The sequence below is a fragment of the Pelophylax lessonae genome (assembly GCF_965119305.1).
Source record: "Pelophylax lessonae genome assembly, chromosome: 11".
In the NCBI taxonomy this organism is placed as follows: Eukaryota; Metazoa; Chordata; class Amphibia; order Anura; family Ranidae; genus Pelophylax; species Pelophylax lessonae.
Genome location: NC_138778.1, coordinates 181,772,734 through 181,790,218, shown reverse-complemented (window position 1 = coordinate 181,790,218; position 17,485 = coordinate 181,772,734). Strand labels below are relative to the sequence as shown.

General features: G+C 48.3%; 1 protein-coding gene across 5 annotated transcripts in view; it reads left to right on the top strand.

The window, feature by feature from the left end:
- The window catches only part of TANC2 (tetratricopeptide repeat, ankyrin repeat and coiled-coil containing 2), a 773,447-nt gene that overhangs the window by 407,748 nt on the left and 348,214 nt on the right, over positions 1-17,485 (top strand). Inside the window, exon 1 of one of the 5 annotated variants that reach the window (XM_082271261.1) lies at positions 15,945-16,082. The exons of the other annotated variants lie outside the window; for them this stretch is intronic. The gene's annotated coding sequence lies outside the window, so the exon portion shown is untranslated. Of the gene's footprint in view, positions 1-15,944; positions 16,083-17,485 lie in introns of those variants that run through there. 5 annotated transcript variants of the gene reach the window in all.

Below are 17,485 nucleotides of genomic sequence, written 5' to 3'. Positions count from 1 at the left end.
GCCTCCATTGTGTTTAGCTGGTTAGTGGGCATAGAGGAGGAGGGAGGGGGTGGGCTGTCCTTTATCACTGTGTATACGCACACATGTGGCTCTATATTTACGTGGGCTGTTCAGATGTGATAGGGAGGAAATGTTCAGCATAGAAGCTCACTGAAAACTGAGCATGTGCAGAGTTGCCACCACAGCTGCAAAATCCCTAGCTGAATTAGGGAAATTAACAGAAGGCGGAGATGTAGAACAGCAGGATCAACCAGGTTTTTTTTGCAGAATACAGAAAAGGAATCCCATAGTGACAGAGTGAGAATGACCAGCATGTAGTACAGCAATTGACACTTTTTTAATAAAAAAAAAAGAAAAAAACGAACCCCATGTATGGCCAACTGATTTGAGAAAAAGTGGCACAAGCCGCACAAAAAATACTTTTGGCAAAGGACACACCTCTGCTCTCCTACTAGTTCGTGTTGACCATGGTGAACTCCTAAGCAACGGATACAGCAAAATATATTAATTTAAAAGTACATGTCATTTAAACACACCATTTTTTTCCTCTACTTTTTTATTTAAAAAAATAGCCATGTACGAATTTGAAAGCTTGAAACAAAGCACCTTACCAGTTAGATAATATATATTTAGATCTCTACATTAGAACTTTAAAATGGGAAAGAGACAGGGGATTCAGTTTTTAAAAACGGGGGTTTTATCTCCAGTAAGGGAACATTTTGCAGCTATGTATGTACATCCAATAAAGTTGACGAGGGATCTTCCTAAGCAGTGGCTGTGCAGTGTAGACTCCTGTATAAACCAACCTGTCCATAAGCATGCTGTGCTATGTAACCTAACAGGCTTAGCTCCTTGTAAGTATTGCTACAACAGGCTGATCTGCCTAAATAAACACAGGGTAATTGACACAGTGTGGAGCTTCACTCTCTGTCGGCACAGTGGGTGTCTCTGGGAGCTTCACTCTCTTCATGCCACACTCCCTACAATTAACAAAAGTTACAATAAGATGCTAATTTAGCCCCAAGAGATAGTACAGCCCAGAATTTTGAGCTTAAGGTATTGCTTAGCTCCTGAGATAAACAATTATCTCCAGAAAACAAAATTACCTTTTAATAGTTACTCTGTCGTAGAGCTTCCCCTTCTAAATATAGTAGGTGGTTCTGTATGCCTTTCAGGTTTAAGGCCATTTCTTTGGGTGGAGTTCTTTGTAGTCAAGCTTGTTTCATGTCCTATGAACATTATATGCTTTGTGTCATTGGAAATAAATCAGTAAGGTCGTATTTAGCCTGATCAAGTCCAACTGTTCCACAAATTCTGGATTTTTTTTGTAATCTGGTTGCACAAGGACAAAGGTGCAATAATGGAAAACCATATGTAATCAATGACATGCTTACCAAATGGCACAAACCGTTTAGGCTGGATTCCCATCTCTTCTGTTGACATGCGTTAAAAGCATTTGAGTTGACATTTTTTTTCCAATATCTTGAGAGAAATTTATCAAAACTGGAGCAGCCAGAATCTGGAGCAGCTGTGGATGGCAACCAGTCAGCTTTCATCTTAGATTTTCAGAGTTTAAAGAAACAGGTTGAAGACGGCAACTAATTGGTTGCCATGCTTATTGTGTTTCATTGATGTTCGTTTTTTGACACATTGTATTGATGTGCAGGGATTAGCAAGAGTAAATATATATATTTTTTGTGTTGCATTGTAGTGCATTTCGCTGGATTTAAATGCAGCATATATCATTTTCACAAAGTACATGACTAAACAATGCATTGGTGTGAACTGAGCCAATTCAGCTTGGAAACAAGGAATTTCAGCTTGTTATTTCATTGATACTGTGTTGAGCAACACAGCCCAGAGGACGTAGTGTGAATAGGCCCTTAGTTATTAGTCAGTTTGGCATAAAAGTTTGTATTGCTAAGGCCAGCCATGCACGTTTCGGATCTTGGCCAGTTAGGCTGGAGTTGCCAGAGATTCTAACCACTAATGGGTACCCAGTCGATTGATCAACTTGGGTTCAACCAGCCTGCCCAATTCTCTTTCCATTATCGCTAGCAGCTGCTAGAGATGATCACGGTCTTCTCCCGACAGGGATGGCTTTCCCTGCCAGGAGCAATGGCACGGCAGGAGGGATTCCCCTGTCAGCATGGTCTGTGTTGATGAGGGAATCGTGTGAACTTCTTTGTTGCAGAAATTAATCTTGCACCGTGTATGGCCAGCCTAAAGGGGATTTCAAGATGCCTTATGGTGAAATGCATTGATGTCCGCCTGCCTACACTTCCTTACAGTGACGTCACTTTCGGCAACTCCGTGGAACGCATGCCGGCTGGCTTCTCATTACATGGTTGAGGAAAGGGGATGCAATTGATAAGCGATCGGAGCTGGTGCCGATCAGGGCACATTCTATGTAAGCTTAACTATTGCTATATGTGTGTGGTGGCATTTTATTATTTATTAAAACAGTGTTGCACTATTATGGTTGTATGTTTTACCTCCGTATAATCAACATTGGCCATCTGAGAGGGATTAGAGAGGTGCAGACCTATCCAGGTGTCCTGATTGCTGATAAGGCTGTATGGTCCCAGGGACCTGGGGCTTCTAGTGAGCAGATTTATGAGTCTTATCACGAGGTGGAACACTTGAATCAAATTAAGAAGGCACGGTGTGGGTGACAGCATTTGAGCAGTAATTTTTTCCACTTAAGAAGACTTCTTTGTATATGGACTGTGAATGCTTCACATTTATTAATTTCTACTGGTTATATAGCAATAAAGTATTGTGTTCACACTATTGGCACATTTGTATGTTATTTTTCATTATATCTATTTTAGCCATCACTTAAAGCGGTAGTATTTGTGATTTTTAACTACAGGTAAGCCTATAATAAGGCTTACCTGTAGGTACAATTAATATCTCCTAAACCTGCACAGTTTAGGAGATATTTGCTCTGCATGCAGCCGCTGACGCGAGCGGCGCATGCGCTCTGAAGGTCCGGCGGACCTTCAGAGTTCCTTGCCGGGAAGTTCCCGGAAAATCACTCCCGAGCGCATGCACGGGAGTGACGTCATCGCGGCTCCGGCCAATCACAGCGCCGGAGCCGCGGAACCCGGAAGAGACGCCGAGGGATCACGTCCGCTTCCACAGCGGTGTCCGGGGGTCCGTGTCGGGGCTTCGTTCTAAGGTAAGTGTTTCATAATGAGCTAGTATGCGATGCATACTAGCTCATTATGCCTTTGTCTTGCAGGGTTATATATTTTTTTTCTTCCTTTGAGTATACTACCGCTTTAACAGCGCCAGATTTATATGTATTATTTTTGTTTCTAGGGTTTTTCACTTAAAGGGGCAGCAGTTAAGGGAACTCACTATATTCACTATATGGATGAGGCGCCCTTCATGGATTATTTAATTGTTTACATTTTTGTCAGCCTAAAGCCTAGTACATACGATGAGATTATCGGACAAATTATCGTTTTTTTGCATGCTAGTCTCCATGTCGAAAATTAAGAGGTTGCTAAAGTACGAAAATTCTCATATGACAGAATAAAAATTCTAAAATGATGTAATGTATTTGTATTCTATTTTCGGACGAAAACTGTACTAATTAAAATTGTATGATCTAGTATCAAATGCAAAATATTATCCATTTTATCCCTTCGGATGAAAGCTGTGTACGATATTCTGCTCGTGTACTAGGCTTTAGGCAGGTCATACATTATGCAGTTGGCTTAGTTCCCCCATCAACACTGATGGGGGAATGCCTCTGGCAGTACTAGTGTGTTCTGCCGGTGGGGAGCGTGGGGAGCTATAGCCGCCGGCAGTGATTGCACAAAAAAACAGGCTGGTTGTACCAAAGTCAAGCGATGAAACGACTTCAGTACAACTAGTCTGCCCATTGATGGATTGAAACTCACCTGGTACCTGCTCTACTAGCCACATTTTGGACTGTCTATGGCCAGCTTTATACCCCAGAGTAGAAGAGATTATAAGTGGGTCATTGTGACAGAAGGGTGGGGTTAGGGCTAATTAGGACTAGCCTTTGAAGGCAGTAACCAGTGCTTATAGCTTTTGAAGTGCTAATTGTCATTTACAAAGATTTTACAACCTTTGTGAAAATCTCTGTGCAATTATGACAGTCCTTCCCTCTTTTCAGTCAAGAGGAAAAAAAGGTGTTATCGGACATAAGCGGCTTTACTTTGCCTGGTGTGTTGTAAGATTAACCCAGGTGAATCCTGCTGCTACAATGACAAGCAGAGTTGTATCCCCAACTGCCATTCTGGGGATAAATCTGTACATTTTTACCATTGCCTAATTATTTTTCACTGGAAAATACTTTAGTTATTGACACTTCGTTGGCACAACTAAGGTTAGCAGAAAACTGTTAAAACTGATGTTAAACTGATGCTTCCAGGTACAGTAAATGCATGCATATTGTGCAGATCACTCGGTTATCTTTATACAGGAGAATAAGAAACAAAATTGCTTAAAGACTTTCCTGGCAATTTTCATTACTGTTCACATGAACAATCTTTCTGAGACGAATGAACATTTGAAAATTAAATGATTTGAGATGGTTATCTTAAGTTGGCCATAGATCAATCAAATGTGACTTATTCAGCAGGAACCAGATAAATTCCAATCCGTCTAGGGGCAGGCTGGTTTTACTGAAGTCAATCCATCAATCTACTTCTGTACAACCAGCCTGTCGGGTTTTATATTTCTTCTGATCACTGCCGGGTGCTATAGCTGCCAGCAGTGATCATTGTATTCTGCAGGTGGGGAAGGTTCACTGCGCTCCCCGTTTGCAGAACACAATAGCGCTGCGGAAGGGATTCCCCCCTCAACGCTGACAGTGAATAAAACCATTTTCTTTCCTTCAACCCATGGTGTTGTAGCAGGTACAGTAGTCAGAGTGGTCAGGAATCCTCATATGGGGTGTTGTAACAGGTACAGTTGTCAGAGGGGTCAGGGATCATCATATGGGGTGTTGTAGCAAGTTACAGTAATCAGAGGGGTCAGGGATCCTCATATGGGGTGTTGTAGCAGGTACAGTAGTCAGAGGGGTCAGGGATCCTCATATGGGGTGTTGTAGCAGGTACAGTCGTCAGAGGGGTCAGAGATCATCATACAGAGTGTTGTAGCAGGTACAGTCGTCAGAGGGGTCAGGGATCCTCATATGGGGTGGTTTGGCAGGTACAGCCGTCAGAGGGGTCAGGGATCCTCATATGGGGTGGTTTAGCAGGTACAGTAGTCAGAGGGGTCAGGGATCCTCATATGGGGTGTTGTAGCAGGTACAGTAGTCAGAGAGGTCAGGAAACCTCATATGGGGTGTTGTAGCAGGTACAGTCGTCAAAAGGGTCAGGGATCCTCATACAGGGTCTGGTAGCAGGTACAGTAGTCAGAGGTGTCAGGGATCCTCATATGGGGTGTTGTAGCAGGTACAGTCATCAGAGGGGTCAGGGATCCTCATACGGAGTTGTAGCAGGTACAGTAGTTAGAGGGGTCAGGGATCCTCATACAGGGTGTTGTAGCAGGTACAGTCGTCAGAGGGGTCAGGGATCCTCATATGGGGTGTTGTAGCAGGTACAGTAGTTAGAGGGGTCAGGGATCCTCATACAGGATTTTGTAGCAGGTACAGTAGTCAGAGGGGTCAGGGATCCTCATACGGGGTGTTGAAGCAGGTACAGTCGTCAGAGGGGTCAGGGATTCTCATATGGGGTGTTGTAGCTTGTACAGTCGTCAGAGGGGTCAGGGATCTTCATACAGTGTGTTGTAGCAGGTACAGTCATCAGAGGGGTCAGGGATCCTCATATGGAGTGTTGTAGCAGGTACAGTCGTCAGAGGGGTCAGGGATCCTCACACAGGGTTTTGTAGCAGGTACAGTCATCAGAGGGGTCAGGGATCATCATACAGGGTGTTGTAGCAGGTACAGTTGTCAGAGGGGTCAGTGATCCTCATATTGGGGTGTTGTAGCAGGTACAGTAGTCAGAGGGGTCAGGGATCCTCATATTGGGGTGTTGTAGCAGGTACAGTCGTCAGAGGGGTCAGGGATCCTCATATTGGGGTGTTGTAGCAGGTACAGTAGTCAGAGGGGTCAGGGATCATCATACAGGGTGTTGTAGCAGGTACAGTCGTCAGAGGGGTCAGGGATCCTCATATGGAGTGTTGTAGCAGGTACAGTCGTCGGAGGGGTCAGGGATCCTCATACAGGGTGTTGTAGCAGGTACAGTAGTCAGAGGGGTCAGGGATCCTCATATTGGGGTGTTGCAGCAGGTACAGTAGTTAGAGGGGTCAGGGATCCTCATACGGAGTGTTGTAGCAGGTACAGTCATCAGAGGGGTCAGGGATCCTCATACGGAGTGTTTGTAGTAGGTACAGTAGTTAGAGGGGTCAGGGATCCTCATATGGGGTGTTGTAGCAGGTACAGTAGTTAGAGGGGTCAGGGATCCTCATACAGGGTGTTGTAGCAGGTACAGTCGTCAGAGGGGTCAGGGATCCTCATATGGGGTGTTGTAGCAGGTACAGTAGTTAGAGGGGTCAGGGATCCTCATACAGGATTTTGTAGCAGGTACAGTCGTCAGAGGGGTCAGGGATCCTCATATTGGGGTGTTGCAGCAGGTACAGTAGTTAGAGGGGTCAGGGATCCTCATACAGGATTTTATAGCAGGTACAGTAGTCAGAGGGGTCAGGGATCCTCATACGGGGTGTTGCAGCAGGTACAGTCGTCAGAGGGGTCAGGGATTCTCATATGGGGTGTTGTAGCTGGTACAGTCAGAGGGGTCAGGGATCTTCATACGGTGTGTTGTAGCAGGTACAGACCGTCAGAGGGGTCAGGGATCCTCATATTGGGGTGTTGCAGCAGGTGCAGTAGTCAAAGGGGTCAGGGATCCTCATACAGGGTGTTGTAGCAGGTACAGTAGTCAGAGGGGTCAGGGATCCTCATATTGGGGTGTTGCAGCAGGTACAGTAGTTAGAGGGGTCAGGGATCCTCATACGGAGTGTTGTAGCAGGTACAGTCATCAGAGGGGTCAGGGATCCTCATACGGAGTGTTTGTAGTAGGTACAGTAGTTAGAGGGGTCAGGGATCCTCATATGGGGTGTTGTAGCAGGTACAGTAGTTAGAGGGGTCAGGGATCCTCATACAGGGTGTTGTAGCAGGTACAGTCGTCAGAGGGGTCAGGGATCCTCATATGGGGTGTTGTAGCAGGTACAGTAGTTAGAGGGGTCAGGGATCCTCATACAGGATTTTGTAGCAGGTACAGTCGTCAGAGGGGTCAGGGATCCTCATATTGGGGTGTTGCAGCAGGTACAGTAGTTAGAGGGGTCAGGGATCCTCATACAGGATTTTATAGCAGGTACAGTAGTCAGAGGGGTCAGGGATCCTCATACGGGGTGTTGCAGCAGGTACAGTCGTCAGAGGGGTCAGGGATTCTCATATGGGGTGTTGTAGCTGGTACAGTCAGAGGGGTCAGGGATCTTCATACGGTGTGTTGTAGCAGGTACAGACCGTCAGAGGGGTCAGGGATCCTCATATTGGGGTGTTGCAGCAGGTACAGTAGTTAGAGGGGTCAGGGATCCTCATACAGGGTGTTGTAGCAGGTACAGTCGTCAGAGGGGTCCGGGATCCTCATATGGGGTGTTGTAGCAGGTACAGTAGTCAGAGGGCTCAGGGATCCTCATATTGGGGTGTTGCAGCAGGTGCAGTAGTCAAAGGGGTCAGGGATCCTCATACAGGGTGTTGTAGCAGGTACAGTCGTCAGAGGGGTCAGGGATCTTCATACGGTGTGTTGTAGCAGGTACAGACCGTCAGAGGGGTCAGGTATCCTCATATGGGGTGTTGTAGCAGGTACAGTCGTCAGAGGGGTCAGGGATCCTCATATTGGGGTGTTGTAGCAGGTACAGTAGTCAGAGGAGTCAGGGATCATCATACAGGGTGTTGTAGCAGGTACAGTCGTCAGAGGGGTCAGGGATCCTCATATTGGGGTGTTGTAGCAGGTACAGTCGTCAGAGGGGTCAGGGATCCTCATATTGGGGTGTTGCAGCAGGTACAGTCATCAGAGGGGTCAGGGATCCTCATATTGGGGTGTTGTAGCAGGTACCGTGGTCAGAGGGGTCAGGGATCATCATACAGGGTTTTGTAGCAGGTACAGTCGTCAGAGGGGTCAGGGATCCTCATATGGGGTGTTGTAGCAGGTACAGTAGTTAGAGGGGCCAGGGATCCTCATATTGGGGTGTTGTAGCAGGTACAGTCATCAGAGGGGTCAGGGATCCTCATATTGGGGTGTTGCAGCAGGTACAGTCGTCAGAGGGGTCAGGGATCCTCATATTGGGGTGTTGTAGCAGGTACAGTAGTCAGAGGGGTCAGGGATCCTCATATTGGGGTGTTGTAGCAGGTACAGTAGTTAGAGGGGCCAGGGATCCTCATATTGGGGTGTTGTAGCAGGTACAGTCGTCAGAGGGGTCAGGGATCCTCATATGGGGTGTTGTAGCAGGTACAGTCGTCAGAGGGGTCAGGGATCCTCATATTGGGGTGTTGTAGCAGGTATAGTAGTCAGAGGGGTCAGGGATCATCATACAGGGTGTTATAGCAGGTACAGTCGTCAGAGGGGTCAGGGATCCTCATATTGGGGTGTTGTAGCAGGTACAGTAGTTAGAGGGGTCAGGGATCCTCATATTGGGGTGTTGTAGCAGGTACAGTCGTCAGAGGGGTCAGGGATCCTCATATTGGGGTGTTGTAGCAGGTACAGTCGTCAGAGGGGTCAGGGATCCTCATATTGGGGTGTTGTAGCAGGTACAGTAGTCAGAGGGGTCAGGGATCATCATACAGGGTGTTGTAGCAGGTACAGTCGTCAGAGGGGTCAGGGATCCTCATATGGAGTGTTGTAGCAGGTACAGTCGTCGGAGGGGTCAGGGATCCTCATACAGGGTGTTGTAGCAGGTACAGTAGTCAGAGGGGTCAGGGATCCTCATATTGGGGTGTTGCAGCAGGTACAGTAGTTAGAGGGGTCAGGGATCCTCATACGGAGTGTTGTAGCAGGTACAGTAGTTAGAGGGGTCAGGGATCCTCATATTGGGGTGTTGTAGCAGGTACAGTAGTCAGAGGGGTCAGGGATCATCATACAGGGTGTTGTAGCAGGTACAGTCGTCAGAGGGGTCAGGGATCCTCATATGGAGTGTTGTAGCAGGTACAGTCGTCGGAGGGGTCAGGGATCCTCATACAGGGTGTTGTAGCAGGTACAGTAGTCAGAGGGGTCAGGGATCCTCATATTGGGTTGTTGTAGCAGGTACAGTAGTTAGAGGGGTCAGGGATCCTCACACAGGGTTTTGTAGCAGGTACAGTCGTCAGAGGGGTCAGGGATCCTCATACGGGGTGTTGTAGCAGGTACAGTAGTTAGAGGGGTCAGGGATCCTCATACAGGATTTTGTAGCAGGTACAGTAGTCAGAGGGGTCAGGGATCCTCATACGGGGTGTTGAAGCAGGTACAGTCGTCAGAGGGGTCAGGGATTCTCATATGGGGTGTTGTAGCTTGTACAGTCGTCAGAGGGGTCAGGGATCTTCATACAGTGTGTTGTAGCAGGTACAGTCATCAGAGGGGTCAGGGATCCTCATATGGAGTGTTGTAGCAGGTACAGTCGTCAGAGGGGTCAGGGATCCTCACACAGGGTTTTGTAGCAGGTACAGTCATCAGAGGGGTCAGGGATCATCATACAGGGTGTTGTAGCAGGTACAGTTGTCAGAGGGGTCAGTGATCCTCATATTGGGGTGTTGTAGCAGGTACAGTAGTCAGAGGGGTCAGGGATCCTCATATTGGGGTGTTGTAGCAGGTACAGTCGTCAGAGGGGTCAGGGATCCTCATATTGGGGTGTTGTAGCAGGTACAGTAGTCAGAGGGGTCAGGGATCATCATACAGGGTGTTGTAGCAGGTACAGTCGTCAGAGGGGTCAGGGATCCTCATATGGAGTGTTGTAGCAGGTACAGTCGTCGGAGGGGTCAGGGATCCTCATACAGGGTGTTGTAGCAGGTACAGTAGTCAGAGGGGTCAGGGATCCTCATATTGGGGTGTTGCAGCAGGTACAGTAGTTAGAGGGGTCAGGGATCCTCATACGGAGTGTTGTAGCAGGTACAGTCATCAGAGGGGTCAGGGATCCTCATACGGAGTGTTTGTAGTAGGTACAGTAGTTAGAGGGGTCAGGGATCCTCATATGGGGTGTTGTAGCAGGTACAGTAGTTAGAGGGGTCAGGGATCCTCATACAGGGTGTTGTAGCAGGTACAGTCGTCAGAGGGGTCAGGGATCCTCATATGGGGTGTTGTAGCAGGTACAGTAGTTAGAGGGGTCAGGGATCCTCATACAGGATTTTGTAGCAGGTACAGTCGTCAGAGGGGTCAGGGATCCTCATATTGGGGTGTTGCAGCAGGTACAGTAGTTAGAGGGGTCAGGGATCCTCATACAGGATTTTATAGCAGGTACAGTAGTCAGAGGGGTCAGGGATCCTCATACGGGGTGTTGCAGCAGGTACAGTCGTCAGAGGGGTCAGGGATTCTCATATGGGGTGTTGTAGCTGGTACAGTCAGAGGGGTCAGGGATCTTCATACGGTGTGTTGTAGCAGGTACAGACCGTCAGAGGGGTCAGGGATCCTCATATTGGGGTGTTGCAGCAGGTGCAGTAGTCAAAGGGGTCAGGGATCCTCATACAGGGTGTTGTAGCAGGTACAGTAGTCAGAGGGGTCAGGGATCCTCATATTGGGGTGTTGCAGCAGGTACAGTAGTTAGAGGGGTCAGGGATCCTCATACGGAGTGTTGTAGCAGGTACAGTCATCAGAGGGGTCAGGGATCCTCATACGGAGTGTTTGTAGTAGGTACAGTAGTTAGAGGGGTCAGGGATCCTCATATGGGGTGTTGTAGCAGGTACAGTAGTTAGAGGGGTCAGGGATCCTCATACAGGGTGTTGTAGCAGGTACAGTCGTCAGAGGGGTCAGGGATCCTCATATGGGGTGTTGTAGCAGGTACAGTAGTTAGAGGGGTCAGGGATCCTCATACAGGATTTTGTAGCAGGTACAGTCGTCAGAGGGGTCAGGGATCCTCATATTGGGGTGTTGCAGCAGGTACAGTAGTTAGAGGGGTCAGGGATCCTCATACAGGATTTTATAGCAGGTACAGTAGTCAGAGGGGTCAGGGATCCTCATACGGGGTGTTGCAGCAGGTACAGTCGTCAGAGGGGTCAGGGATTCTCATATGGGGTGTTGTAGCTGGTACAGTCAGAGGGGTCAGGGATCTTCATACGGTGTGTTGTAGCAGGTACAGACCGTCAGAGGGGTCAGGGATCCTCATATTGGGGTGTTGCAGCAGGTACAGTAGTTAGAGGGGTCAGGGATCCTCATACAGGGTGTTGTAGCAGGTACAGTCGTCAGAGGGGTCCGGGATCCTCATATGGGGTGTTGTAGCAGGTACAGTAGTCAGAGGGCTCAGGGATCCTCATATTGGGGTGTTGCAGCAGGTGCAGTAGTCAAAGGGGTCAGGGATCCTCATACAGGGTGTTGTAGCAGGTACAGTCGTCAGAGGGGTCAGGGATCTTCATACGGTGTGTTGTAGCAGGTACAGACCGTCAGAGGGGTCAGGTATCCTCATATGGGGTGTTGTAGCAGGTACAGTCGTCAGAGGGGTCAGGGATCCTCATATTGGGGTGTTGTAGCAGGTACAGTAGTCAGAGGAGTCAGGGATCATCATACAGGGTGTTGTAGCAGGTACAGTCGTCAGAGGGGTCAGGGATCCTCATATTGGGGTGTTGTAGCAGGTACAGTCGTCAGAGGGGTCAGGGATCCTCATATTGGGGTGTTGCAGCAGGTACAGTCATCAGAGGGGTCAGGGATCCTCATATTGGGGTGTTGTAGCAGGTACCGTGGTCAGAGGGGTCAGGGATCATCATACAGGGTTTTGTAGCAGGTACAGTCGTCAGAGGGGTCAGGGATCCTCATATGGGGTGTTGTAGCAGGTACAGTAGTTAGAGGGGCCAGGGATCCTCATATTGGGGTGTTGTAGCAGGTACAGTCATCAGAGGGGTCAGGGATCCTCATATTGGGGTGTTGCAGCAGGTACAGTCGTCAGAGGGGTCAGGGATCCTCATATTGGGGTGTTGTAGCAGGTACAGTAGTCGGAGGGGTCAGGGATCCTCATATTGGGGTGTTGTAGCAGGTACAGTAGTTAGAGGGGCCAGGGATCCTCATATTGGGGTGTTGTAGCAGGTACAGTCGTCAGAGGGGTCAGGGATCCTCATATGGGGTGTTGTAGCAGGTACAGTCGTCAGAGGGGTCAGGGATCCTCATATTGGGGTGTTGTAGCAGGTATAGTAGTCAGAGGGGTCAGGGATCATCATACAGGGTGTTGTAGCAGGTACAGTCATCAGAGGGGTCAGGGATCCTCATATGGAGTGTTGTAGCAGGTACAGTCGTCAGAGGGGTCAGGGATCCTCATATTGGGGTGTTGTAGCAGGTACAGTAGTTAGAGGGGTCAGGGATCCTCATATTGGGGTGTTGTAGCAGGTACAGTCGTCAGAGGGGTCAGGGATCCTCATATTGGGGTGTTGTAGCAGGTACAGTCGTCAGAGGGGTCAGGGATCCTCATATTGGGGTGTTGTAGCAGGTACAGTAGTCAGAGGGGTCAGGGATCATCATACAGGGTGTTGTAGCAGGTACAGTCGTCAGAGGGGTCAGGGATCCTCATATGGAGTGTTGTAGCAGGTACAGTCGTCGGAGGGGTCAGGGATCCTCATACAGGGTGTTGTAGCAGGTACAGTAGTCAGAGGGGTCAGGGATCCTCATATTGGGGTGTTGCAGCAGGTACAGTAGTTAGAGGGGTCAGGGATCCTCATACGGAGTGTTGTAGCAGGTACAGTAGTTAGAGGGGTCAGGGATCCTCATATTGGGGTGTTGTAGCAGGTACAGTAGTCAGAGGGGTCAGGGATCATCATACAGGGTGTTGTAGCAGGTACAGTCGTCAGAGGGGTCAGGGATCCTCATATGGAGTGTTGTAGCAGGTACAGTCGTCGGAGGGGTCAGGGATCCTCATACAGGGTGTTGTAGCAGGTACAGTAGTCAGAGGGGTCAGGGATCCTCATATTGGGTTGTTGTAGCAGGTACAGTAGTTAGAGGGGTCAGGGATACTCATACAGGGTGTTGTAACAGGTAAAGTAGTCAGAGGGGTCAGGGATCCTCATATTGGGGTGTTGTAGCAGGTACAGTAGTTAGAGGGGTCAGGGATCCTCATACAGGGTGTTGTAGCAGGTACAGTAGTCAGAGGGGTCAGGGATTCTCATATTGGGGTGTTGCAGCAGGTACAGTAGTTAGAGGGGTCAGGGATCCTCATATTGGGGTGTTGCAGCAGGTACAGTAGTCAGAGGGGTCAGGGATAATCATACAGGGTGTTGTAGCAGGTACAGTCATCAGAGGGGTCAGGGATCCTCATATGGAGTGTTGTAGCAGGTACAGTCGTCAGAGGGGTCAGGGATCCTCATATTGGGGTGTTGTAGCAGGTACAGTAGTCAGAGGAGTCAGGGATCATCATACAGGGTGTTGTAGCAGGTACAGTCGTCAGAGGGGTCAGGGATTCTCATATTGGGGTGTTGTAGCAGGTACAGTCGTCAGAGGGGTCAGGGATCCTCATATTGGGGTGTTGCAGCAGGTACAGTCATCAGAGGGGTCAGGGATCCTCATATTGGGGTGTTGTAGCAGGTACAGTAGTCAGAGGGGTCAGGGATAATCATACAGGGTGTTGTAGCAGGTACAGTCGTCAGAGGGGTCAGGGATCCTCATACGGAGTGTTGTAGCAGGTACAGTAGTTAGAGGGGTCAGGGATCCTCATACGGGGTGTTGTAGCAGGTACAGTCGTCAGAGGGGTCAGGGATCCTCATACAGGGTGTTGTAGCAGGTACAGTAGTCGGAGGGGTCAGGGATCCTCATACGGAGTGTTGTAGCAGTACAGTCGTCAGAGGGGTCAGGGATCCTCAAACGGGGTGTTGTAGCAGGTACAGTAGTTAGAGTGGTCAGGGATCCTCATATTGGGGTGTTGCAGCAGGTACAGTAGTCAGAGGGGTCAGGGATAATCATACAGGGTGTTGTAGCAGGTACAGTCATCAGAGGGGTCAGGGATCCTCATATGGAGTGTTGTAGCAGGTACAGTCGTCAGAGGGGTCAGGGATCCTCATATTGGGGTGTTGTAGCAGGTACAGTAGTCAGAGGGGTCAGGGATCCTCATACAGGGTGTTGTAGCAGGTACAGTCGTCAGAGGGGTCAGGGATCCTCATACAGGGTGTTGTAGCAGGTACAGTAGTCAGAGGGGTCAGGGATCCTCATACGGGGTGTTGTAGCAGGTACAGTAGTTAGAGGGGTCAGGGATCCTCACACAGGGTTTTGTAGCAGGTACAGTCGTCAGAGGGGTCAGGGATCCTCATACGGGGTGTTGTAGCAGGTACAGTAGTTAGAGGGGTCAGGGATCCTCATACAGGGTGTTGTAGCAGGTACAGTCGTCAGAGGGGTCAGGGATCCTCATACAGGGTGTTGTAGCAGGTACAGTAGTCAGAGGGGTCAGGGATCCTCATACGGGGTGTTGTAGCAGGTACAGTAGTTAGAGGGGTCAGGGATCCTCACACAGGGTTTTGTAGCAGGTACAGTCGTCAGAGGGGTCAGGGATCCTCATATTGGGGTGTTGTAGCAGGTACAGTAGTTAGAGGGGTCAGGGATCCTCATACAGGGTGTTGTAGCAGGTACAGTAGTCAGAGGGGTCAGGGATTCTCATATTGGGGTGTTGCAGCAGGTACAGTAGTTAGAGGGGTCAGGGATCCTCATATTGGGGTGTTGCAGCAGGTACAGTAGTCAGAGGGGTCAGGGATAATCATACAGGGTGTTGTAGCAGGTACAGTCATCAGAGGGGTCAGGGATCCTCATATGGAGTGTTGTAGCAGGTACAGTCGTCAGAGGGGTCAGGGATCCTCATATTGGGGTGTTGTAGCAGGTACAGTAGTCAGAGGAGTCAGGGATCATCATACAGGGTGTTGTAGCAGGTACAGTTTTCAGAGGGGTCAGGGATCCTCATATTGGGGTGTTGCAGCAGGTACAGTCATCAGAGGGGTCAGGGATCCTCATATTGGGGTGTTGTAGCAGGTACAGTAGTCAGAGGGGTCAGGGATAATCATACAGGGTGTTGTAGCAGGTACAGTCGTCAGAGGGGTCAGGGATCCTCATACGGAGTGTTGTAGCAGGTACAGTAGTTAGAGGGGTCAGGGATCCTCACACAGGGTTTTGTAGCAGGTACAGTCGTCAGAGGGGTCAGGGATCCTCATACAGGGTGTTGTAGCAGGTACAGTCGTCAGAGGGGTCAGGGATCCTCATACAGGGTGTTGTAGCAGGTACAGTCGTCAGAGGGGTCAGGGATCCTCATACAGGGTGTTGTAGCAGGTACAGTCGTCAGAGGGGTCAGGGATCCTCATACGGGGTGTTGTAGCAGGTACAGTAGTTAGAGGGGTCAGGGATCCTCACACAGGGTTTTGTAGCAGGTACAGTCGTCAGAGGGGTCAGGGATCCTCATACGGGGTGTTGTAGCAGGTACAGTAGTTAGAGGGGTCAGGGATCCTCATACAGGGTGTTGTAGCAGGTACAGTCGTCAGAGGGGTCAGGGATCCTCATACAGGGTGTTGTAGCAGGTACAGTAGTCAGAGGGGTCAGGGATCCTCATACGGGGTGTTGTAGCAGGTACAGTAGTTAGAGGGGTCAGGGATCCTCACACAGGGTTTTGTAGCAGGTACAGTCGTCAGAGGGGTCAGGCACATTGTGTGCAGAGAGGAGACACTGAACAAAAGATGGAGGGGAGGAGGATGCTAGAGGGGGAGGGTGGAGGTAGGGGAGGAGGGGAGACAAGGAAGAGATTCCTGCATTTTCCTGCCCTGCCTGTAAACCAGCATGCTTAGCCAGAGAAGGGATACAAAGCTTTGCATGACCTCAATGTCTTCCTTACTCGCTGGATTTATATTGGTGTGTTCCTCAGATCCTTTTTACTTTCCTGCCAACTCCTGTTCTCCTGGGCTTTGTAAGGTAGGTCAGCGACAGAACATACATTGGTTTTACTTTGCTAGGATAAGACTCCTGCTTTGAAAGATTTCTGCATCCGGGCTTGTCAGAGAGATAATTTCCCCGGTGTCACTTTCTTTCCAGCAATTATATACTTAAAGATATGAAATGTGCCATCAAAGCAGGCAACAGAATAGCAGCAGATGATAATAAAGGATAAAAGAAACCTCCTGTTCTTTGGAATTCGCAGGTCAGTGGAGGTCCTGTCTTGAGTATCCTGGCAGATTGCAGTCACTTTCATTTAGGATGGGTTTTATACTTTATTATTTTACATGATGTTGGTGCATTCCTCTCGGTTCTTTTATCTTTTGTGTATCCTGTATTACTGGCAGTCTGCAGTTCATTGCTTCTAGTGACAAGTATAGCAGATGTAGAAAGTGCTCAGAGCAGCCTAAATGGATTCTTCCATAGGTATTTAGAACTTGTATATCTAGCACAGCAACACCTGCAGAATAGATCTATTTACATTTTTGTCATATGTAGTCTGCAAGAAACGGTGTGACCTGTAATGTTACAGGACCTTCAGGATCGATGTACAGTGAAGTAGTGTTAGATGTTTGTTATATTATATAGATTTTACCATCTTTCGGGTTGTATGAGTAATGCTGCGGAGTACTTGCTTTTTTGTGCCAAGCATAGAGGATTGATGTATGGTGTGCCTTTTTGTGGCATGCTTGAACTTAAGTGTTGACCATCCTCTGAATGCGTGTTTTCATTCTGTGAATCCTATGTACATAGTTGCTGGAGGTCATTACTCAACTGTATTTAGCTGTCATTGCTGACTCAGTTGGTTGCTTATAAAATTTAGATTTTTTTTTGTATAAATTGGCTTCCTGAATTTTAAAGCCTTAAATAACTTAGGCCTCTGCTGTCTCAGAAACTTGCTACAGCCTCAACTTCTCGGTGGACATGTGTCTTTATCCTTTCTAAATATGTAAACCTTTGTGATTATGGGGCATAAATAGACTGATTCTACATTAATACCTAAAAGACTTCTGTGTTCTATCTCTCATTCTCTGAAAAGTTGTACCTTGTTCAATCCAGGAGGTGTCATCCCTCCACTTGTTTGAACCCATATTCTACAGGGCCTTTTAGGGAAATGTCCCGTCATTCCTCTCTACAAAACAATGATCTTAGTAACCTTGGATAGCAATTTTCTATCAATATAAATGGACTACAATTTGATCCTGATGGGAGAAAAACCTATCCTAAATGCCGCTGGTATTAACTCTCAGGTGGGGATTTGGATCAGTGATTTTTCTATGCTCATATGCATTCGTCTCATTGGGGCTGATAGAACTGTGAGGCGAGGCGGTTAGAGTTAGAAAGTGAGAATTGTTAAGATGTTATATTTAAAAAGCTCAAAA